We start from the raw sequence: 24,970 nt of genomic DNA, 5'->3' as shown, positions 1-24,970 counted from the left end.
AGATGTATGTCCATAATTAAGCGCTGCTCTGCCTTCTTAACAACACTATCAACAAGGCAGGTCCTACAGGCCCTACTTTTGTTGCACCTTGACTACTGTTCAGTCGTGTGGTCAGGTGCCACTAAAAAGGACTTAGGAAAATTGCAATTGGCTCAGAACATATTAGCGCTCCGTGATGTACACAGAGAGCTAATATTAATAATATGCACGAGAATCTCTCCTGGCTCAAAGTGGAGCAGAGATTGACTTCATCACTACTTGTATTTATGAGAGGTATTGACATGCTGAATGCACCAAGCTGTCAGTCTGAACTACTGGCACACAGTTCAGACACCCATGCATACCCCACAAGCTATGTCACCAGAGGTCTCTTCACAGTCCACAAGTCCAGAACAGACTATGGGAGGCGCACAGTACTACATAGAGCCATGACTACATGGAACTCTATTCCACATCAAGTAACTGATGCAAGCAGTAAAATTAGATTTAAAAAACTTTAAAAATGGTATGGAACAGCGGGGACTGTGAAGCAACACAAACAGAGGCACAGACACACACACACACACACACACACACACACACACACACACACACACACACACACACACACACACACACACACACACACACACACACACTCATCACACACACATGGATTTAGTACTGTAGATATGTGGCAGTGGTGGAGTAGGCACCTGTTGTGAAATCTGTGAATGTTTTGTAATGTTTTTAAAAATGTATAACTGCCTTAATTTTGCTGGACCCCAGTAAGAGTAGCTGCTGCCTTGGCATCATCTAATGGGGATCCATAAGAAATACAAATACGATACCTACAGCACCTGTTGTCATAGGAAGGCCAAAAAGATCATCAAGGACAACCACCCGATCCATAATAAATAGAAATACAAAAAGGGCAGCCAGCGAAGAACAAAGACCATGTTTATTTTTTCCACCTTTTGTACTTTAACTATTTGCACATCGTTACAACACTGTATATAGCTATAATATGACATTTGAAATGTCTCTATTCCTTTGGAACTTTTGTGAGTGTAATGTTTACTGTTTATTTGTTATTGTTTATTTCACTTTTGTTCATTATCTATTTCACATGCTTTGGCTATGTAAACGTATTTTTCCCATGCCAATAAAGCCCTTTGAATTCAATTGAATGAGAGAGAGGCAAAGAGAGGAAAGTTCAGGTCTTTAAGCCTTCAGCCTTACCTTGCCTCTCCAATCCATCCTTTGTCTTTCCTCCCCTTTCTTCCTGCCTTACTCTGCCTCTCTCTCACTCTGCCTCTCTCTCACATCTTACCTCCCCTCCCTCTGCGTCACCTTGCATCCCTTCATGTGTCCCCCTGCCTATGTTCTCCTCTGTTTTGCTCTTTGCACAGCATGCCAGTCCAAATGGGACTATAGAGACAACCAAGCAAAAAACCACAGTCATCACATCTACACACACACACACACACACACACACACACACACACACACACACACACACACACACTGCCACTCCCATGCAGAAAGCAGCTGCTCCCCCTGACCTTACTGAAATATTTAACTATTTCTCGTTCCTCAATTCAGCTTTTCACTTTGTCCTTACTCGGCATCCCCCGCCTGGCCTGTGTAGTCAAAGAAGAATTGCACTGTGGCTGCTCTCTTCAGCCACGCTGCCATCCTTCATGCCACTTGAGGAAAATGGCATTCAAATCTTATTTGGGGTTCACAGGAGAGAGAGAGGTGAGGATGGGAGGGAGGGAGATAAAGAGAGAAAGAAAGAGAAAATGAGAGAATAGGGACAAAATAAGAGAATCATAGGGAGGGAGAGGGAGAGATTAGGGAGGGAGGAAAGAAATCACAAGTAGTCCGGCAGTGAACAGACTTTTACAAACTCATGGGAAAGAGGGGCAGACAAATATCTTGGGGTGTGGTGGGATGGGGTGAGGTTGGGTGATGCTGCACGAGTGGCGGTCAGTGCCGATTAAGATGAGGTTAGGATGATTAAAAAAATGATGAGCATTGCCTAATTTCTATCATAGCATATTGGATGAATGTCATTCATATTCCATTAACCCAGCTTAACGTAACATTGACAAGTTTAGGCTACTACATGATTGTCAAATTTTCCCTGTACCCATTATGAATTAAAAGTTGAAAATGTAGGTGCACAGGTAGAGACAATTTTGAGTAATCAATGCCACCATTCAATACCGCCTTGCACACTCTTGCCTGCATCTAGCTGAAAGCAGTTTAGCAGTTACGCTGGCGGGCCCCGGTGGCAAGAAATACAATTTTTTTTAAAAGCTTACCTTGACTTGGAAGAGTTCTAATGTTGGATAGCCATAGCTAGCTAACATAGCATCCCTCTCTGTTTGAGTAGGCTAAAATAGCAAGCTGCATTTGCTAGCTAAGTTTTAAAAAAAATACAAAAAAATTAAAACTCTCCTTAATTTTGGAAGAAATGTATTTGTTCAAAACTGTTCAACTATGGTCTTTCTCTTTCTTTGAGTGAACTACTCACCACATGTGATGCACTGCAGTGCTAGCTAGCCGTAGCTGTAGCTTACATTTGATTAGGTAGACAACAAGTCAGAATAAGGCTGTAACATAAAAAAATGTGGAAAAAGTCAAGGGGTCTGAATACTTTCCAAATGCACGGTAGATGGGCTTCAAATACAGAGACAGAGGGTCCCTGTTTCGCTCAGTCGGATGCTTTCTCCAGTGAGATACATTCAGCCCTATGTGAATTGAAGGGAACTTATGAAGCATAGAGAGACAAAAGATACATCTATTTTTTTTCTATATCAATTTTTGAGCTACAAAGTTTAATTTCACCAGTAATCCAAGCTTGAAACCATTGTCAACAATTCTCATGTTTTCAGACAACTGTTTTAAATCCTTAAACCAAGTGTTGTAGACTTGTAATTCTCAAGACTTGGTCAACACCGAGTACACATGTATCCGACACCAATGTACAAATGTATCGGTGTCGGATACATTTGTACTTGGTCTTGACTCGGTCTCGGATAGTGAGGACTCGTAATTTCTTCCAGAGACCTGCAGAGGTAAATAATTCAGAATTATCAGCTTCCATTCTGTCAGCGCATAAAACCGCTTCGCCAGTCCAAATATATACACTCCTTTCTTGAAACATTAGTACCTTAACAGCCTTATCTATTATAGACATGTTTGCGCAGTGGCAAATCTATAGGCCTTCAGTGTGTGACAGGTTTGTGATTCTGAAAGGACAGCAACCGTAATCCCAGCGCACTCATGTAGGAGAGCATGTAGGAGAGTGCACATTTTGTAGTGGAGGGTATACACACAATATTTTCAGTGGGCATTGTGTATACTCACTTCTTAACTGATGTGTATCAAAGTAGTGTAGTGGAGGTGTATACGACTTATCAATTATGTAGTACAATAGAGAAATCATGTACAAAGTAGCCTACACAATCGCAAAACACGTGAAATACATTCACATGCGCGCCGCACCGGGTTCCAGCACAATATCATCTTCAGGGAGAAAGAATGTGCAGCTCACTGGTTTTGGCATGGAGCAGCTCACAGAAGAATGACATCGGTAGCCGGTAGGGTAGGAAGTATGTTTCAATTCAAGATATCTACCAGCAGGGGCACAACTTTCACTGGGACATGAACCCCCCCACATTCTGAAATTGCATTTTTGCCCCTTCCAGTTTACAAAACGAGGCAACGGTGTGCTTTAGGACCATGCGGACGCCTCCGAGCGGTCAGATAGGCTGTTTGGAGTGTTTATCTGACTGAATATATATTTTTTAAATAAAAATGTGTGTATAAAAAAATATGTCCCCCCACTTCTAAAACCAAAGTTTCGCCCCTGTCTACCATTAAATAATAACTAAGGCAATCATGGGTACGCAAACCACTTATTCAAAAAATGTAAAAAAAGTGTTGTTTACTAGGCTATTTGTGATGTGCAATTGTCATAATGTACTATTTGCATCAGGGGCATACACATGGATGGGGCCAGGGTGGACACAGGCCCACCCAATCAGATTGATGTGTTTTAAGCATTGTTGTGGACTTAAAATATCAAATTCTGTATATTTCATCAATAAAAAAGGTGTGATTTTGAGAGTGAAAATCTGAAAAATCTATTGGAAAACTCAATAACAAACATAGGAAAACAGGATTTTTCACACAGGGTGCCTTTGCTTCATTGCTTCATTTAGGAACTTTTTGGCAAAATTAGAGTATACTGACTTCTCCAGGCACCTCTACGCCATTGCATAGGGCCGATGGAAAGACAGCAGTCACACACAACATGATGTTAAAGGATAAGCAGTCCATGAACTCGGACATAATAAGCCAGTAGGTCCCAATAATAAGAATACAAAAACACAACCATTAAGCATTTCCCAATTGAAATGTACAACTATTACTTCCCATTGCAAAAAACATTTCACATTTAGCACACAAAGTAACCTGTGACCTAAAGTTTAATGTGTAAGTGACAGCGTTTTAACTACTATGCAGATATGAAAAATCAGACACTCATAATATCAGTCAAAAGTATCAAATACCCAGTTTATATTATGTTAAAAAACCAACTTCATAATAGGTAAAACAAAGTTATATTTGACTCAACATTCCATGATTTTTATTTTATGACATTTTTATTTCACCTTTATTTAACCAGTTAAGCTAGTTGAGAACAAGTTCTCATTTACAACTGCGACCTGGCCAAGATAAAGCAAAGCAGTGCGACACAAACAACAACACAGAGTTACACATGGAATAAACAAGTGTACAGTCAAAAATACAACAGACAAAAAAGAAAGTCTATATACAGTGTGTGCAAATGGCGTGAGGAGGTAAGGAAATAAATAGGCCATAGTCGCGAAGTAATTTCAGTTTAGCAAATTAACACTGGAGTGATAGATGAGCAGATGATGATGTGCAAGTAGAAATACTGGTGTGCAAAAGAGCAGAAAAGTAAATAAAAACAATTTGGGGATGAGGTAGGTAGATTGGGTGGGCTATTTACAGATGGGCTACGTACAGCTGCAGCGATCGGTTAGCTGCTCAGATAGCTGATGTTTAAAGTTATTGAGGGAAATATAAGTATCCGGCTTCAGAGATTTTTGAAAATCGTTCCAGTCATTGGCAGCAGAGAACTGGAAGGAAAGGCGGCCAAAGGAGGTGTTGGCTTTGGGGACGACCAGTGAGATATACCTGCTGGAGCGCATGCTACGGGTGGGTGTTGTTATCGTGACCAGTGAGCTGAGATAAGGCGGGGCTTTACCTAGCATAGACTTATAGATGACCTGGAGCCAGTGGGTCTAGCGACGAATATGTAGCGAGGGCCAGCCGACGAGAGCATACAGGTCGCAGTGGTGGGTGGTATAAGGGGCTTTGGTGACAAAACGGATGGCACTGTGATAGACTGCATCCAGTTTGCTGAGTAGAGTATTGTAAGCTATTTTGTAAATGACATCGCCGAAGTCGAGGATCGGTAGGATACTCAGTTTTACGAGAGTATGTTTGGCGGCGTGAGTGAAGCAGGCTTTGTTGCGAAATAGGATGCCGATTCTAGATTTAATTTGGGATTGGAGATGTTAATATGAGTCTGGAAGGAGAGTTTACAGTCTAGCCAGACACCTAGGTCTTTGTAGTTGTCCACATATTCTAAGTCAGAACCGTCCAGAGTAGTGATGCTAGTCGGGTGGGCGGGTGCGTGCAGCGAACGGTTGAAAAGCATGCATTTGGTTTTACTTGCGTTTAAGAGCAGTTGGCCATGGAAGGAGTGTTGTATGGCATTGAAGCTCGTTTGGAGGTTAGTTAACACAGTGTCCAAAGAGGGGCCAGATGTATACAGAATGGTATCGTCTGCGTAGAGGTGGATCAGGGAATCACCCGCAGCAAGATCGACATCATTGATATATATAGAGAAAAGAGTCGGCCCGAGAATTGAACCCTGTGGTATCCCCATAGAGACTGCCAGAGGTTCGGACAACACGCCCTCCAATTGATGTACACTAATGCCCTGGATACATTAATACTTGGTATACTGCCACGTGCTGCTCTTGTATGGTCTGGTTATTAAATGGGTAAACAGTTTAATCCATTCGTCATTTCATGAATTCATTCACAGGTAAATAGTAATATGCTCTAAACTGCTCTGGTGACAAACAAACTTTGCTGTCCTGTTTCCAATCGTCCACAAGGCTGGGAGGACCTATTCAAGTAAGTAAACACATTTTGAAAATGCAGGCTAATTCAAATGAACTGCTAACTTAGCTAGCTAGCTAGCTAGCCAACTTTACATACTGTATAGCTAGCTAGCTAAGTGAATTAAAAATCACCAGCTACCTAACTTCATATTAGCTAGCTATTGCATTTGTAGGTAGCTAGCTCACAGCCATGGAGGAGGGTGAAAGGATAGCAGCCCCAACTGTCAAAGTGAGAGAGTAGGCTATTCTGGATAGGGCAGGTACTTGTGTAGTTCCAGTCCCTAGAAGTGAGGACAGAGATAATAGTAACATAATATAAGTGCTGTCTAATTTGAGTATAATGAAGTCTGTTTTTTGTGATGTTTCCTGTACTCAGATACCGAGAGCCGTGAAAGTCTGTCTGCAGATGAAGAGGTCCCAATGAAGTGCAGTGATTCTCAGTCCTGGTCCTGGGGACTCAAAGGGGTGCACATTTTTGTTTTAGCACTTCACAGCTGATTCAAATGATCAACTCATCATCAAGCTTCAAGTGGTGTTTACTGTAAGTATTCATTTGTGATACTATCCTTGATATGATCCTGCTGTTGTCACATGCTTCACATGCACATGTGTGCACATACATCTAGCTATCCAACGTTATCATGATTTGTTATAAGAGATATTATACTTCAGTAATCCACAATGAACTGATGGAAAATTCGAATAATGACATTATCTTCCATATTCCTACAGATAGATACCTTGCAACTGGAGATTACTTCAAAACGAGGGCACTGCAAGGTTGGGTGACCAGGGCCATCTGAGACTGCCTCCTAGAGGAATGCAGGTGTGTGAAAGCTACCTGTCCTGCAGAACTTCATTAGGATGGACACAAGGACCAGGAGGGGATCTGCAGCTCGCCACCGTGTGCCAGAGGACCAGGAGGGGATCTGCAGGATGTTTCAAGTATCGGGGCCAACATCGCAGCACGGGAGGCAATCCATGTGCAGGAGATTATCACCTCCTACTTCTTCGAAGAGGGTGCTGTACCCTGGCAACACCGTAGACTACACTATACACAACAAAAGTCTCTCTTTTAAGAGCTACCCACATTGCAATAAGAGTATTCTTCCAGTTTCTCTCCCTTCGATTTCTACTTACAGGCTTTTTTAAGAGTCACCCATATTGAAAAAATGTAGAACAATTAGACACCCTATAACCCACACCTACACACTTGTGTATCAATCTGATTGATGGATTGTGTTTTGCAGTAAGCAGGCTCAAGTGTATTACTGTGGCTCCTTCCACCTTCAACAAATAGGCAAGAGGACCAACCATGGAGAATAGTAAGACACTTCATTATTTCTATAACTACACGATATTGTTTGTCCTCATGTGTCTGCATGTTTTTCAGTATAAAGTACTCTGCAGCCACTTAGTGTGGACACCTGGTAAGGCCACACACACAGATTCCTGTTGAACACTGTCTCTTTAACTACCTGATTTTCTCAGTCTCTCCCTTCACTTTATCCATCTCCCCTCTTCTCCCTAAATCCTCTAGGTTATATCAGCTGTGTCGGTGAACCCCTCCTGCATCTGAACTGGCTACATAGAGGGCACAGCATGATCAGAGGTGAGAGGTCACTTGGTCGAGTCAACAGGAAGTCTTATTCAAGAGATGCTTTACATTGAAATACAGATAGAGATGGAGTAGTCCCAGAGTTAATGATCCAAGATCAGTTTTGTATTTCACCCCCTGATGATTAAGATGAATGACAGTGCTAGAATAAAAAAAATGCAAGGCTTAATCATGCTGTCTCTCTCCATCTGTCTCTTGTCTGCAGGTATGTTTTGATGTAAGAGAGGATGCCAAACCCAGTCCCGTCATCGCATCTCATTCGCTCTTAAGATAACCTTCGGGCCACCAGGGAGCCCAAGGCTGGTTAGGGAGACACAGCTAGAGATACTATTATGTAATTGTGATGAACTGAGAGAATATTAAGTTTAGTAGCACTGTAATTCATTAATCATATGCTGTCTTCCCTGCTCTGTGGTTCTTACCTCTTTCCCTATTTTACACTTTCACACCTCTCTTCCCACCTTCTTTCTTCCTCCATTTTTATAATGGACACCAAATATGCATTGAAGTACAGATTGAACTTATATTTATAATATAATTATACAACTATACTATTTATAATGCATGCATTATGCATTCATAACACTTGGATAATGAACTTCTTTCGATAAAGCTTTTCACATTCTCTACTGGTTGAAATTAAGTCTCTCATTTGATGAAATACTACACAAATCCTGTGTCCTCAGATCGGTGCAGATGAAGGAAATTAGATATTGAGAAGAACTGGTTTTAGAGTATTTACATGATGCATAGGAAGTGTAGTGGTGTAGAGCTAGATTCTTTACATCCACTGTTTCACAAGACGACAGCCTGGTTTGCTGGTTGTTTCAGGAGGCCCTAAAACATTAAACAACCAGAATAACAATGCCCATAAAGCTAGCCAGCTAGCTGGCTAATGTTAGCTAGTCAGCTAGTTTGCTAAATAGCAATTTTTGTAAATTAACTTTATGGCCAAAAATATGCATAATTGTTTGTCTCTACATTAACTAACATATTCCTCTCAACTGCATCAACGATGTCGTCCCCACAGTGACCGTACGTACCAGAAGCCATGGATTACAGGCAACATCCGCATCGAGCTAAAGGCTTTTTGATTAAAACGAAACCGCTATTAATTAAATACGAATACCAAACATGTTTTTGCATGGATTCCGCCAGTGCTAGCTGGATGTACTACAGACACCTGTCGTCGTGGGAAAGACTCATTGTCATCATTTTGTAAAACAGCTGGTTGCAGTAAAGAGCCAACCTGGATACTAAGGAGATCCTGGGGGAAATCGACAAGTACCAACAGCTTTACGCTATGGAGGAACAACATACTCCATCATGGAAAGATCCAACTACCTCACAAAATGTCTTTAACCCTACAAAAAAAAGAAAAACAGATTCATCTACAGACACGGACAATTTACTTACCGTTGAAGTAGAGGCTGGAATCCATACAACACTGGAAAAGTTGTGTGAGGAGGTAGCAGGGCTGAAGGGGAGTTTGGAGTTTAGCCAGAGTGAAATTATAATGCTCCAAGGAGAGAACAAGGCACTCACAGCCAAGGTTAAAATCCACGATTCCAACATGGATTGTCTACTCAGGGAAAACAGGGTGATGAAGGAGTTGCTACTAGACATACAAAGTGGTAGCATGCGTGAAAAAAAAAAAAATCTGGGATTCCTGAGGATGCATCCAATAATCCAGAGGGCGTGATCAGAGAATTCATGCAATCTGCCTTGAAACTTCCTATAGAGACTGTAAACAAGGTGGCTTTCCACCGAGTACACAGACTTGGAGCTTGGAGCGACAAGACCAAGGGTCCCCGACCGATCATCACAAAACTTGAACACTACCAACAAAAGGAGCTGATCAAAAGCAGGGGAAGGGAGCTTAAAGGGACCAAATTCGGTCTAAATGACCAATTTCCAAGAGAGATAAACAAATGTCGTAAGAGACTGTATCCGGTACAGAGGCAACAGAGGAAGAAGGATAAGCGTGCCTTTCTTATTGTGGACAAACTCTTTATTGATGGACAGCTATTCCGAGACAGCTCCCTAACATCATGACTGTACAAAATTTTTACGAGACTTACGGTTATGACAAAAACAAAGTATGGGAACTGTAAAAATATCTGAACACCATGAAGTGGATATGAACACATACGCACTCAATTACATGCTCGCTTACACATACAGACTTATGCATACACACACACACACCTAATCTCTCTCTCTTCTCTCAGTCTCTCTTTTTTCTTCTCTCCCTCGCTCACCTCTCTCTCTATTGTTGAGAACTGTTTTATAATTTAATATGTTTCTTGTTTGTCTATCTTTTTTATGTATTTGTCTACAAGTTTATATATGTTTACAACAAGCAAGGGGAAGATATCAGAATAGGGGCATTGGGGAATAATAATATATTGTACGGAATATATTTGTACTGTAGTGAAGCAGTCTCTAGAGTAATGCAAGGTCTCTTTCATGATCATGTGAAACGTCAATTGCTATGGAAATGTTGGGATGTGTTTTTCAATGATGTTAAAGGTAATTATGATGCAACAATGACGTTGATACGATATGGATTACAATGATCATCATGAATATTAAGGCTATATGCTATACATGTTACACACATAGACACTCAACCATGCAAATTGGCGGAGTTATTATTTATTTTGACAGCACACATTATAGTCTTACTCTTATACAGACATCGTACATACTCTCACTAAATCACATCCAATATCATACACATCAACCTACTCAGATTTACTACACACATAATATCTTTTCTCAATTTTCTAACATATGTGGCATTGACTCACGGGCAAACAGGCAAGGGAATAAAACAAATATTACTAGAACCTATTTCTTGAATTCTGAATATCAGACATTTGAAAGCTCTAATTTTGACTGCCATAATACCTCTCATGGCAGTAACTTTACAAGCACTAATTATGGTCAATTTAGACTGAGAATAGTATCTAATTATGGTAAGGGGTGAAATAAGTATAGCCAGTTATAATTGTAACGGTTTAGCAGATTATAAAAAAAGAAGATCAGTCTTTACGTGGCTAAAAGAAAAGGAATATAACATATACTGTTTACAGGAAACTCACTCCACATCCTTAGATGAAGTTGTGTGGGGATAAAATGGGTGGTGAAATAATTTTCTGTCATGGACAAAGGAACTCAAAAGGTGTGATGATATTAATTAACAAAAATGTCGATCTGAATGTGCAAATAGTCAAGAATGGTTCGCAAGGAAGGTGGATCTTTTTGTATATGAAAGTGGATGAAAAAGCGATTTGGCTCATTAATCTATATTGTCCAAATTAGGATGATTCATACTTCTTCAAAAATATTTATACAAATGTATTGAACTTACAGGCAACAAATGATCAAATCATTATGGTTGGAGACTATAACACAGTGTTAAGTACCTCAATTTTAATTTAATTTATTTTATTTCACCTTTATTTAACCAGGTAGGCAAGTTGAGAACAAGTTCTCATTTACAATTGTGACCTGGCCAAGATAAAGCAAGCAGTTTGACACATACAACAACACAGAGTTAAGTACCTCAATGGACCGTCAAGGTAATCACTCTACAAACTATCATCACCGTGCCCTTAAGGAAATCACAAATATTATGGACACATTAGAAAGAGTGGATATTTGGAAACTAAAAAACCCTGACATAGTGAGATATTCTTGGAGGAGACCTAATCAAGCTAGTCGTTTTGACTACTTTCTTGTCTCTTTCTCTCTTGCATCAAAGGTTACATTTTTTTTATAGGAAACAGAATGTGATCAGATCATCATCTAATTGGCCTTCACATAACTCTAATAAAATTTCCATGTGGACGTGGATGTTGGAAATTTAATCAAAGTTTACTGGAGGCCTACTTATTTTTAAGTATTTCAGAAACTTGTTACTGAAGACGGAGTCATCTATGATTCTCCGAATTATATTTTAAAAGAGGAAGCTAAATATTTTAGGCAGATGTTCTCTTTTCCATCTCATCCTCTCCCACTGAATGAAGATTACGGTAAGGAATTATTTCCAAATAATATAAAAAAAATGTTAAATTAACAAATGTACAGAAAGATCAGTGCGAAGGCCAAATGACAGAGGAAGAACTCTGAGGATATTAAATCCTTTCAGTCTGGAAAAACCCCAGGGCTTGATGGCATACCCGATAGAGGTATATCAAGCCTTTTTTGAAATGCTAAAAGCTCCATTGTTAGATTGTTTTAACTACTCCTATAGAAATGGTAGTCTGTCAGGTACTCAGCAGGAAGGTCTGATTTCTCTATTATTAAAACAAGATCCTGATGGAAAATATAAAGATCCATTCTATCTAAAAAAAACTGGAGGCCCCTTACACTTCAATGTTGTGATGCAAAAATACTACCTAAATGCATAGCACTCTGAATTAAAAGGGTTTTACCAGGAATTGTTCATCCTGATCAGACAGGTATTTTACATGGATGATACATTAGAGATAATATACAACAACTACTAGAAATAATAGAACATCATGAAACATCTAAGAAGCCAGGCCTGGTATTTATATTGGATTTTGAAAAGGCATTTGATAAAGTAAGACTGGATTTTATTTTTAAATGCTTGGATTTTTACATTTCTGTGATTCTCTTATAAAATGCATAAAAATAGTGTATAGCAACCCCAGGTGTAAAATAGTAAATAACGGCTACTTCTCAGAGAGTTTTGAATTGTCAAGAGGAGTTAAACAAGGGTGTTCGCTGTCACCATATCTATTCGTTATGGCCATCGAAATGCTAGCAATTAAAATCCGATCAAATAACAACATTAGAGAATTAGAAATCCAAAGCTTAAAAACAAAGATGTCCATGTATGCCGATGACTCAAGTTTTATATTAAGTACGCAAGCAAGATCCCTGCAATGGCTCAATGAGAGATCTAGTTAACTTTTCAGTACTCTGGACTAAAACCTAATTAAGTGTACAGTATTATGTATTGGATCTTTAAGACATATAACTTTTACATTACCCTGCAGTTTACCTATATAATGGCGTGATGGTGAAGTAGACATATGTGGTATTCATATCACAAAATATATAAATAAGCTCTCCACAATGAATTTCAATAGAAAACTTGTAAATATAGACAAGATCCTGTAACCATGGAGAGGTATATACCTGTCTATTTATGGAAAAATTGCCCTGATTAACTCCTTAGTCATATCTTAGTTTACTCACTTACTTATGGCACTGTCTACTCCTGATGATTCATGTTTCAAATCATATGAGCAAAAAATATGTTGCTTTATCAGGGATGCTATACCTGACAAAATAAAGTGTACATATCTACATAATATATAAAGCTGAGGGTTGGGATGTGGAATTGGAGACAAGTGGGAGTGGAGTTGCTGTGCAGGAGATAGAATGATGGTCAAAGTTAAAAGATAAAACATAATAAAAAGTATGTTTGAATGACACTGAAGGGCAGTGTTTTTACAGCTAATCCCGGTTTGCCTGAGGCTTATGCCGTGCAGGTGTTTTTACACATGCATATACACACACTCATTCAAATAAATGCATACAAGAACACACACATACATGTAATAGTGCCAGACATGCACACAAACATATACAGTTGGCATTGCTGTTATGATTTTCGTTTTTTGTTATTGTTTTTTTTGCATTGTTGTTTGCTGTTTTCTTCTGTCTTTTTCTTTTATCTCTTTAGTTCATTTTCTTGGTTGATGGTGTATTGGGGGGTTCTTGGGGGTGGGGAATGGAATTAATTGTATTAGAATTTTTTATTTTTTTATTTTATTCTTGGGGGACTGTGGGAGGGGTCTCAAATGGTAGAGGGACAGCTATTTGGGAACTGTGGGGGGATCTTGGAGGGTTCGGGTTCACATTTTCTTTTGGCCTGGTGGGAGATCTGTCAGCGTGCCCTTGAGCAGGGCATTGACCCTGGATGCTTCATTGTGTCACTCTGAATAGGAGTCTGTTGGAGGACTGGTGTGGTGTAGTTGTTGAGCGGCTTCATTGAAAGTATATTGTATGTTTTGGATAATCAATAAAAATACAATTTTAAATATAGGCTAGAGCTGCCGCTTTCAAGGAGCAGGACACTAATCAGGAAGCTTATAAGTTATCCTGCTATGCCCTCAGATGAACCATCAAACAAGCAAAGCGTCAATACAGGATTAAGATTGAATCCTACTACACCAGCTCTGACGCTCGTCGGATGTGGCAGGGCTTGAAAACTACTACGGACTACAAAGGGAAACACAACTGTGAGCAACTTTTATGCTCGCTTCGAGGCAAGCAAGACTAAAGCATGCATGAGAGCACCAGCTGTTCTGGACAACTGTGTGATAACGCTCTCAGTAGCCGATGTGAGCAAGATCTTTAAACAGGTCAACATTCACAAAAGGAACACCTAAGTGAGAATGCTGTTCATTGACTACAGCTCAGCTTTCAACACCATAGTGTCCGCAAAGCTCATCACTAAGCTAAGGACCCTGGGACTAAACACCTCCCTCTGCAACTGGATCCTGGATCCTCAACACTGGGGCCCCTCAGGGGTGTGTGCTTAGTCACCTCCTGTACTCCCTGTTCACCCACGACTGCATGGCCAAACATGACTCCAACACCATCATTAAGTTTGCTGATGACACAACAGTGGTAGTCCTGATCACCGACAATGATGAGACAGCCTATAGGGAGGAGGTCAGAGACCTGGCAGTGTGGTGACAGGACAACAACCTCTCCCTCAATGTGAGCAAGACAAAGGAGCTGATCGTGGACTACAGGAAAAGGCGGGCCAAACAGGCCCCCATTAACATCGATGGGGCTGTAGTGGAGTGGGTTGAGAGTTTTAAGTTCCTTGGTGTCCACATCACCAACAAACTATCCCCAGATCCTCAAAAAGTTCAACAGCTGCACCATGGAGAGCATCCTGACCGGTTGCATCACTGCCTGGTATGGCAACTGCTCGGCATCTGACCGTAAGGCGCTACAGAGGGTAGTACATCACTGGGGGCAAGCTTCCTTCCATCCAGTACCTATATACTTGTCGGTGTCAGAGGAAAGCCCCAAAAATTGTCAAAGACTCCAGTCACCCAAGTCATAGACTGTTTTCTCTTCTACCGCACGGCAATCAGTACCGGAGCACCAAGTCTAGGACCAAAAAGCTCCTTAACAGCTTCTACACCCAAGCCATTAGACTGCTGAACAATTAATCAAATGGCCACCAGATTATTTACATTGACACCCACTCCATTTGTTTTTTACACTGATGCTCTCGCTGTTTATTATCTATGCGTAGTCACTTCACCCCTACCTACATGTACAAATTACCTCGACTAACCTGTACCCCCGCACATTGACATGGTACCGGTACCCCCTGTATATAGCCTCGTTATTGTTATTTTATTGTGTTACTTTTTTATTATTTTTTACTTCAGTTTATTTGGTAAATATGTTTTTAACTCTTTCTTGAACTGCACTGTTGGTTAAGGGCTTGTAAGTAAGCATTTCATGGTAAGGTCTGCACATGTTGTATGCGATGATTGTGACAAATCAAGTTTGATTTGATTTGTATATTTTTTGCATGATTTGTTATGACGTTATAACTACTTACATTTGCTTCCATCGTAGTATTTTTGTCAACCATCTATTCTGAAGAAAGTCACCAGCCTTGGGTCGTGTAGCGTCAAATTCAATGACTCAATATTCTGGACAGAAACGGACAAATGTAACTAAGGCTGGGAATGCCAATACAATCAAACTAGCAAGGGCAATGATTACAAGTCAGTCATAACGTGGGTAATAGGGTAACGTATCTATTTATGTAGCAAGCAAAAAACATGAAGCCTGACATTAGCTAAATAGCTAGCTAGCTGCTAGGAGGATATCATGTCATGCCATTGGAGGAGTGGGTGAGTGACTGACTTTTCCCCTTCCTATCGTTTTCGGTGGCTATACACAACTAGAGATGATAAATAAATAAACCCCAATCTGACTGCTCTAGAGAAGATTTTCATCAAGAATATCTCTGTACTTTGCCCTGTTCATCTTTGTCTCAATCCTGACTAGTCTCCAAGTCCCTTCCCCTGAAAAACATCACCACAGCATGATGCTGCCAACCACCATGGTTCACGATAGGGATGGTGCCACGCTTGGCAATCAGGCCAAAGAGTTGAATCTTGGTTTCAGACAAGAGAATCTTGTTTCTCATGGTCTGAGTGTCCTTAGTTACCTTTTGACAAATTCCAAGTGGGATGTCATGTGCCTTTTACTGAGGGGTGACTTCCATCTGGCCACTCTACCATAAAGGCCTGTTTGGTGGAGTGCTGCAGAGATGGTTGTCCTTCTGGAAGGTTCCCCCATCTCCACTGAGGAACTCTGGCGCTCAGTCAGAGTGACCATCGGGTTCATGGTCACCTCCCCGTCCAATGCCCTTCTCCTCCAATTGCTCAGTTTGGCCGGGCGACTAGGTCTAGGAAGAGTCCAAAATGTGGTTCCAAAATTCTTCCATTTAAGAATGGAAGCCACTGTGTTCTTTTGGAACTTCAATGCTGCAGATATTTTTTCTTCCCCTTCCCCAGATCTGTGCCTCAACACAATCCTGTCTCAGAGCTCTACGGACAATTCCTTCGACCTCATGGCTTGGTTTTTGCTCTGACATGCACTGTCAACAGTGGAAGCTTATATAGACAGTCACGTGCCTTTTCAAATCATGTCCAATCAATTGAATTTACCACAGGTGGACTCCAATCAAGTTGTAGAAACATCTCAAGGATGATCAATGGAAACAGGGTGCAGCCGAGTCTCATAGCAAAAGGTCTGAATACTTATATAAATAAGGTATTTCTGTTTTTTATTTGTAATATATCTGCAAACATTTCTAAAAACCTGTTTTTGCTTTGTCATTATGGGGTATTGTGTGAAGATTGATGAGGATTTTTTAAATACATTTTAGAATAAAGCTGTAATGTAACAAAATGTTGAAAAAGTCAAGGGGTCTAAATACTTTCCGAATGCACTGTAAAGGCCTACTGTAGCTCTGATTGGCTGTAGAGCACTGGTCTGTGAAGAGTCTGGTCCTGGACAAGACAGATGTTTTTATTTGGTTTTATTTACTGCAGTGTCTAAAAATTGTCCAAACGCACTGTTGCTTTCCCACTCTATATTGCTATAGAATTTTGACAAATGCCTTAGTATACATAATTCCCAAACATTCTAAGAACTTATAAAAAGTGGTCGCTTGTCAGAATATTTTTCTAAGTGTCATATTCTTCATAGAGGTGTATATGAACAGATTTGAATAAGATTTCATGTTGCTACAATGAAACAATGTTTCACACACACAATTTATTTTCAAAGAGATAGCTAACAACAGCAAGTGTGCTGCAATAAAAAACACAGTTCCACTCACCAGAAGATGATGATCATTTGAAATGTAACTTCTTGTTGAAAGTTGTTCTTGAAAAGGGAGAAGCTAACAAATTAACAACAACATACTCTTTGATAAAACCTGTGCAGCCGCTGCAAACCAGCCGGAAAAAAAAGATAGCTAGCTAGACCAAGGGAAAACTACTGCTCGCTATTGCGCCATGACCTGTTGTTTTGTAAAAACAGTCCCAACCATTCAAAATCTGATTGGTTGATTCCACTGTCACTCCAAAATTTTGCCCTAAGACAGTTGAATGGCAGAGGCCTTTATCTAGCTTCTGATGGCCTAGCCAATTGGCTGACTTAGCTAGCCTGTTGGGGCTCGGGGGCAGTATTGAGAAATTAAAAGAAATATATGTGCCCATTTTTAACTGCCTCCTACACCAACTCAGAAGCTAGGATATGCATATTATTATGCATATCGGATAGAAAACACTCTGAATTTTCTAAAACAGTTTGAATGGTGTCTGTAAGTATAACAAAACTCATATTGCAGGCAAAAACCTGTGAAAAATAGATTAAAAAAAAATTGAATTTTGTGACTGTACTATTTAGTGTCATTGTTTTATAGATACCATAGTGAGAAAGGATTCATTTCGCAACACCTACGGCTTCCACTAGATGTCAACGATCTTTATAAAGTTGTTTGAAGCGTCTATGATAAACAGAGAGCAAATTAGAATGCAAGGAAGTTGACATGTCATCACTTCATTTTTTTGCGCCTGCGCATAAATCTGAGAAGCATGAGTTTGTCATCATTGTTTATCTAGACATAGGATAGGTTGTGTGAAAATATTACTGATGTTTAACGTTAAAAATGGACCAAAAGATTAATGCTAAGCAACGTTTGACATGTTTGAACGAACGTAAATAGATTATTTACTAGTTTTTTTTAGCTTTTCGGCGTGATTTTACACCCCCCCCCCCACCACGTTTTGTGGGAGCATAATGAACGCTAACTACTTGTTGTTATTTGGACATAAATTATGAACTTTGTCAAAAGAAACCACATTTGTTCCGGACCTGGGAAATCCTGGCAGTGCCTTCTGATGGAGATAATCAAAGGTAAGGGGATATTTACAATGTTATTATCGATATTAGATGATGCTAACTGTATAGCATAGCTTATTGTTCTTAGCATAGCACCCCGTTTATTGCAAAATGTGATTTCCCAGTAAAGTTATTTTGAGATCTGGCCATTCGGTAGCAATTACGAGATGATAATATATTATTCTTTGAATGACAATATTATAATTTACCAATGTTTTCGAATAGTAATTTTGTTATGTTCACCGGAAGCATTTCAGAGAAGAAAAAAATCTGAATTTCACGCTACTGTAAAATGCTGTTTTTGGATATAAATATGAACTTGATGGAACAAAAAATGCATGTATTGTATAACATAATGTCCTAGGAGTGTCATCTGATGGAGATTGACAAAGGTTAGTGCATAATTCTAGCTGGTTTCTGCTTTTGGTGACGCCTGACCTTGAATTGAAAATGGATGTTTGTACTTTTGTGGCTATGTACTGTCCTAACATAATCTAACTTTATGCTTTTGCCGTAAAGCCTCTTTGAAAATCGAACAATGTGGTTAGATTAAGGAGATGTTTATCTTTTAAATTGTGTAAAATAGTTGATTGTTTGAGAAATTGAAATTATTAGATTTTTGATGTTTTGAATTTCCAGCCTTGTTAGCAATCCCGACTCGGGGTTCATTGCTAACCTGTAGCCCCAACAGGCTAGCTAGATTTATCTCTCCAGAGACCAGCAAAGAAAAATCCTGATTGGAGATTTTTTTTCTTTTCAGTGTTAACCCTTTATTTTCCCCCAAAAAACTGAAGAGATTAAATCTGAACATCATTGAAAATAATAATATAAATACAATGAAATGCTGCAGCTAGATTAGCCCTTCTCTGAAGGCAGAGAAGGCCCATTGTTCCACACTGTCTTTGGGTTGGTAATAATTTTTAGAGTGGCTTTATTTTCCCTCAGCATGCATTTTTTTCACCATACGAATGTCTAAAGAATCCATAAAATGTTCTGAAATATGAACACAGAAATACTGGACATTTTGAACTTTTTAAATGATATATATATATATATTTTTTTTTTTAACCTTTATTTAACCTTTATTTAACTAGGCAAGTCAGTTACAATGACGGCCTACACCAGCCAAGCCTGGTGATTTGATGAAATTACAATCATGGTCTTTTTCTGGTCTCGGTCTTGACTTGGTCTTCTACCCCTTGTCCCCCTCTCGGTCTTGACTTGGTCGCCACCCCCCGGTATTGGTCTTGAATCGGTCTCGCTTTAGGTGGTCTTGATCACAACACTGCTTAAACCCTGACTTGGACTTATTGTGTAATGTGGATGTCCAATGGCCGATGAGCACCGATATGTTTTATCAATAATTTCTCCTCATATGACAAGGATTGAAATGGATTTGCCAGTAAATTGTTCATGCGATTCATAATGATGACTGCTTATCTAGCTAGATAGCTTGCTGCCCTAGATTTTGAAAACATGAGGTTGACATGATCAGTCCAATCAAAGCTATGGGAGATATAACGTGATTTGACGTCATTTTATGTGTGACCAATGACTTTGAGCCTTCTTGGATGGGCACTTCTGCTGTAAATCTATAGATGGGTTAACGTCACAGATACGATGTGCACGCTTCATTGGGGCAGAAGTCTGTAAGTTGATGTGGTTCTGGGCAGCCAGATGGCTACTATGGTGGAAAATTGCAAAATGATTTTATATTATTGCATCAAATGGTTGTTTTATGCAACAGAATAAGGGGTTGTTAGGACGCTCATCTGTGTGTGTTCTACTAAGGATGGGCCTCTGGGAGATAACACTGACAGGAGATTTATGCTGTCTTTTGGGTGATTAAAACCTAAAGAGACCGCATTCCAGAGCATAAGTTAATGTTTCTGCTCTATATGGTACCAGGGAGAGATGATCCCAGGGCCAAACCCTGGTCTGTACAATGAAAGATAACTGTTGACACAGCAGATACTGTCTGCTATGAATTATAAGTATCTTTCATACAAATCTTAATCTTGTGACCCATTCTATACATCTGTTGCTCGTCATGTAGGTTGAAAGGGGGGGTATCTTGGCTATAAAATCCCTTTATATTTTGTCTCTCAATGAATCATCTGAGCGTGATTCGTCGACCAGCCATCATTATCGTAGAGCACTCAATCGATTATATGTGTGCGTTGTATTGACTTGCTCCCTTATTAATAAGTGATTACATTTTTAGTTTAAGTATAACTCTGACTTGTGTGATAAGTTTCTCTCTCCTCATTTGATAGTAAAGACCTTAACCACCACACTACCAACAATGACAAGAAACATCCATGTGGGGAATCGTAAGTGACTAATTTCAGATAGTTTCTTCTTGTTCTTGATAGCGCGTCTTGCTTTGACTGATTTCATCTCAATGCTAATAGGGCTAGCTAGCTAACCAACAACTGTAAAGATGGATTTGAAAGCCATGTTGTCAACAATCTAAGCCAACCCCATTTGTTTTGCCCCGTATTTGCTCACATGTCGGTTTTGTTGCTAAACAACCAACCCCTCTATGGCAGCATCCAAGGGGGCTTGAATTGCCTACGTAGATTCTGCGGTGACGTAGTGTCCCCATGAGTGACAGAACCCCGAGACAATCACAGCCCAACCATTGAAGATTAACAACGCCTACGCACTGTGCTTTCACTGGCTGGCCCTAGGCTGAAGCATCTGCATTGTGGATATGCCTTACTCAAAGAAAGAGACCAAGTTTGTATTGTATAATTATTTATTTATTTTTACATTATGTGCTATACTGATATGTGACACAAATTAATGTTTGCTATGCTGATATGTGACACAAATGAATGCCAGAATCGTGCGCGACCTCCAGAGGTTGAGATGTGATAATTATGCAAGTTTACATAACAGTGTTGTCTCTCAAGAATCGAGACCTCTCTATAACCTCTCGAAAATGTCCCTTTGCTATCGTCAATGTGAAAATGGTCAGTCTGAGAGAACTGGAATTGTGCTCTCTCTGGGTCTGAATAGGTAATGTTCTCCCTTTGGGAATGTATTTTGGCAAAGACTCACCCCCGGAATGTTCTGACTAAAATTGAAACAGAGCTCCAGAGACAGTTGAGAGGATGTCTCCATTCTAAGGTTCTTAGGTTCCTTGTTAAATATAGGGGATGAATAAGTGAAGTAGATCATCTCTAGAGATACAGCGAGGGAGAGAGAGCAGATTTAGATATATGAACAGGTGGACAGCTTTGAGACCGTAACACTTGTTCCTGTGTGGCAAGAAAGTGCATACTGTACATGCACGCAAGGAAGCACACACACGTGCATGCACACACACACACGCACCCTCTCAAACAGCTACATCACAAACTGCCACACACAACACGGTGGCTCAGAATAGACATGCCAGTCAAAAAACAAAAACACGAATAGAGCATAGATCAAGGATTCTTGATTAAAGGAAAAATCCATCCATAACCATTCATCAATTAATTTACAGTGTTAAATAACACAAATATGTGAGAACAATATTGTTTGTGAACAAATTTTTCATTTTGTCATTATAATGAGGTTGGTAGCAACATGTGAAAATCTGTTGCAGCTCAAGCCAACTACAAAACCCACAATGCAATGCTCTCTCTATGAGCAGGGCTTTGTAGAATAGTAGTGAAGAAATCACAACTATGAAATAACACATATGGAATCATGTAGTAACCAAAAAAGTGTTAAACAAATCAAAATATATTTTATATTTGAGATTCTTCAAAGTAGCCTTTCCCTTGAAGACAGCTTTGTACACACTTGACATTCTCTCAACCAGCTTCATGAGGTAGTCACCTGGAATGCATTTCAATTAACAGGTGTGCCTTCTTAAAAGTTAATTTGTGGAATTTCTTTCCTTCTTAATGTGTTTGAGCCAAGTTGTGTTGTGGCAAGGTAGGGGTGGTATACAGAAGAAAGCCCTATTTGGTAAAAGACCAAGTCCATATTATGGCAAGAACAGCTCAAATAAGCAAAGAGAAATGAAAGTCCATCATTACTTTAAGACATGAAGATCAGTCCAAAAAATGTCAATAACTTTGAAAGTTTCTTCAAGTGCATTCACAAAACCATCAAGTGCTATAATGAAACTGGCGCTCATGAGGACCACCACAGAAAAGGAAGACTCAGAGTTATCTGCTGCAGAGGATGAGTTCATTAGAGTTACCAGCCTCAGAAACTGCAGCCCAAATAAATGCTTCACAGAATTCAAGTAACAGACACATCTCAACATCAACTGTTCAGAGGAGACTGCATGAATAAGGCCTTCACAGACAAATTGTTGCAAAGAAACCATTACTAAAGGACACCAATAATAATAAGAGACTTGCTTGGACCAAGAAACATGATCAATGGTCATTAGACCGGTGGATATCTGTCCTTTGGTCTGATGAGTCCAAATTTGAGATTTTTGGTTCCAACCGCCATGTCTTTGTGAGATGCAGAGTAGATGAGAAAATGATCTCCACATGTGTGGTTCCCACTGTGAAGCATGGAGGAGGAGGTGTGATGGTGGGGGGGTACTTTGCTGTTGACACTGTGTGATTTATTTAGAATTCAAGGCACACTTAACCAGCATGGCTACCACAGCATTCTGCAGTGATACGCTATCCCATCTGGTTTGCACTTAGTGCGACTATCATTTGTTTTTCAACAGAACCCAAAACACACCTCCAGACTGTGTAAGGTCTATTTGACCAAGAAGGAGAGTGATGGAGTGCTGCATCAGATGACCTGGCCTCCACAAAAACCCGACCTCAACCCAATTGAGATGGTTTGGGATGACTTGGACCACAGAGTGAAGGAAAAGCAGCCAACAAGTGCTCAGCATATGTGAGAACTCCTTCAAGACTGTTGGAAAAGCATTCCAGTTGAAGCTGGTTAAGAGAATACCAAGAGTGTGCAAAGCTGCAATCAAGGCAAAGGGTGGCTACTTCGAATAATCTAAAATCTAAAATATATTTTGTTCTATTTAACACTTTTTTGGTTACTACATGATTCCACATGTGTTATTTCATAGTTTTGATGTCTTCACTACTGTTCTATAATGTAGAAAATAGTAAAAATAATGAAAAACTCTTGAATGAGTAGGTGTGTCCAAACTTTTGACTGGTACTGTATATGATAGAGGTTTTTGTGATCTAAAAGTCGTATTCCTATTAACCTCCAGTATAGAGAGTGGCTTTATCGCAATGCTACGTCATACCGGCCGGATTTCTGCCTGCTTGAACGGCAATAGCTCAGATACTTATGAAAACATGACACTGGGAATCGATGCACAAAAACAATATAACATTCAAAATGGGTGAACCTTTAAACACACGGGTACAGGGAGGTAGGGGACACAGCCAGCTGACAAAGCATCTCCCTCTGGATTTACAGATCTACAAACTGGGTCACAGATAAACAGAGCAGCGATACAAAGTCATGTTATTAGGAACTCCAACCCAGTATATATTGTACTACACAGATCACAACACTTCAAAAACAATACATAGCAGCTTGGGGTATAGAGGTAGCAGTGTTATGTTTCTACTATGTAACTGTAATGACGTAAGTATGCACTGTACAACAAAAAAAGTGATCTGTTGTGTCACATTATACTGTAATTACCCAAAAAAATATATGTACTGGGCCATATTGAGAAGAAGTTACTCTCTCCCGAGTGGCGCAGCGGTCTAAGGCACTGCATCTCAGTGCTAGAGGCGTCACTACAAACACCCTGGTTCGAATCCAGGCTGTATCACAACCGGCTGTGATTGGGAGTCCCATAGGGTGGCGCACAATTTGCCCAGCATTGTCTGGGTTTGGCCAGTGTATGATGTCATTGTAAATAAGAATTTGTACTTAACTGACTTGCCTAGTTAAATAAAGGTTACACTATTGGGGCAGCTGCTACAGACACAATTGCTCAAACAACAGTGCAGGGTATTTACTGTATATGAAAAGTGCCTATTCAGGCATGTAGAGCTATTAGTGGCTAATTAGCAAATAAATAGTTATGCATATGTTATATAGCCCAGGGGGAAGAGAGGATAAATAAGGTGTCAGTTACCTATTCAGAACAGAATTATCCCCTACTCTAAGAGACTAGCTAACATTAGTGTCGTGGATTAAATGAACTGAATAACATAAGGTAGTTGTCTTCAGCCACACATTCAGTCTCATAGGTTCCCTGTGGCTCAGTTGGTAGAGCATGGTGTTTGCAACACCAGGGTTGTGGGTTCGATTCCCATGGGGGGCCAGTACAAAAAAAATAAAAAAATAAATGCATGAAATTAAATGTATGAGATGTATGCATTCACTACTGTAAGTCGCTCTGGATAAGCGCGTCTGCTAAATGACTAAAATGTAAAAATGCATGTCTCTGCACTTTCATGACCCTGACTCACCCTCACCTATAGTGTTCAGCATAACAGGTACTGTGAGTAAGTGCTGCCCATCCCTTCGGAGCACGATAGTGGGCCTAAGGAGGGACAACACCTCTACAGGTCTCACGCACATGCATGCATGTGCACAAACAGACCCTGACTCCTGTCTGCCTGACGGAACCTCTCCCTTCACCATCTCAATATGAAAAGAGCAGGATGAGTGGGCACATGTT

General features: G+C 40.0%; 1 protein-coding gene across 2 annotated transcripts in view; it reads right to left on the bottom strand.

The window, feature by feature from the left end:
• Positions 1–24,970, bottom strand: part of LOC106587065 (xylosyl- and glucuronyltransferase LARGE2s) — a 119,565-nt gene that overhangs the window by 63,620 nt on the left and 30,975 nt on the right. The window lies entirely within an intron of this gene.

Source organism: Salmo salar, chromosome 26 (genome assembly GCF_965601325.2).
Source record: "Salmo salar chromosome 26, fSalSal1, whole genome shotgun sequence".
Lineage (NCBI taxonomy): Eukaryota > Metazoa > Chordata > Actinopteri > Salmoniformes > Salmonidae > Salmo > Salmo salar.
Note: the sequence above shows the minus strand (reverse complement) of the source record. Positions and strands in the feature narration are given on the sequence as shown.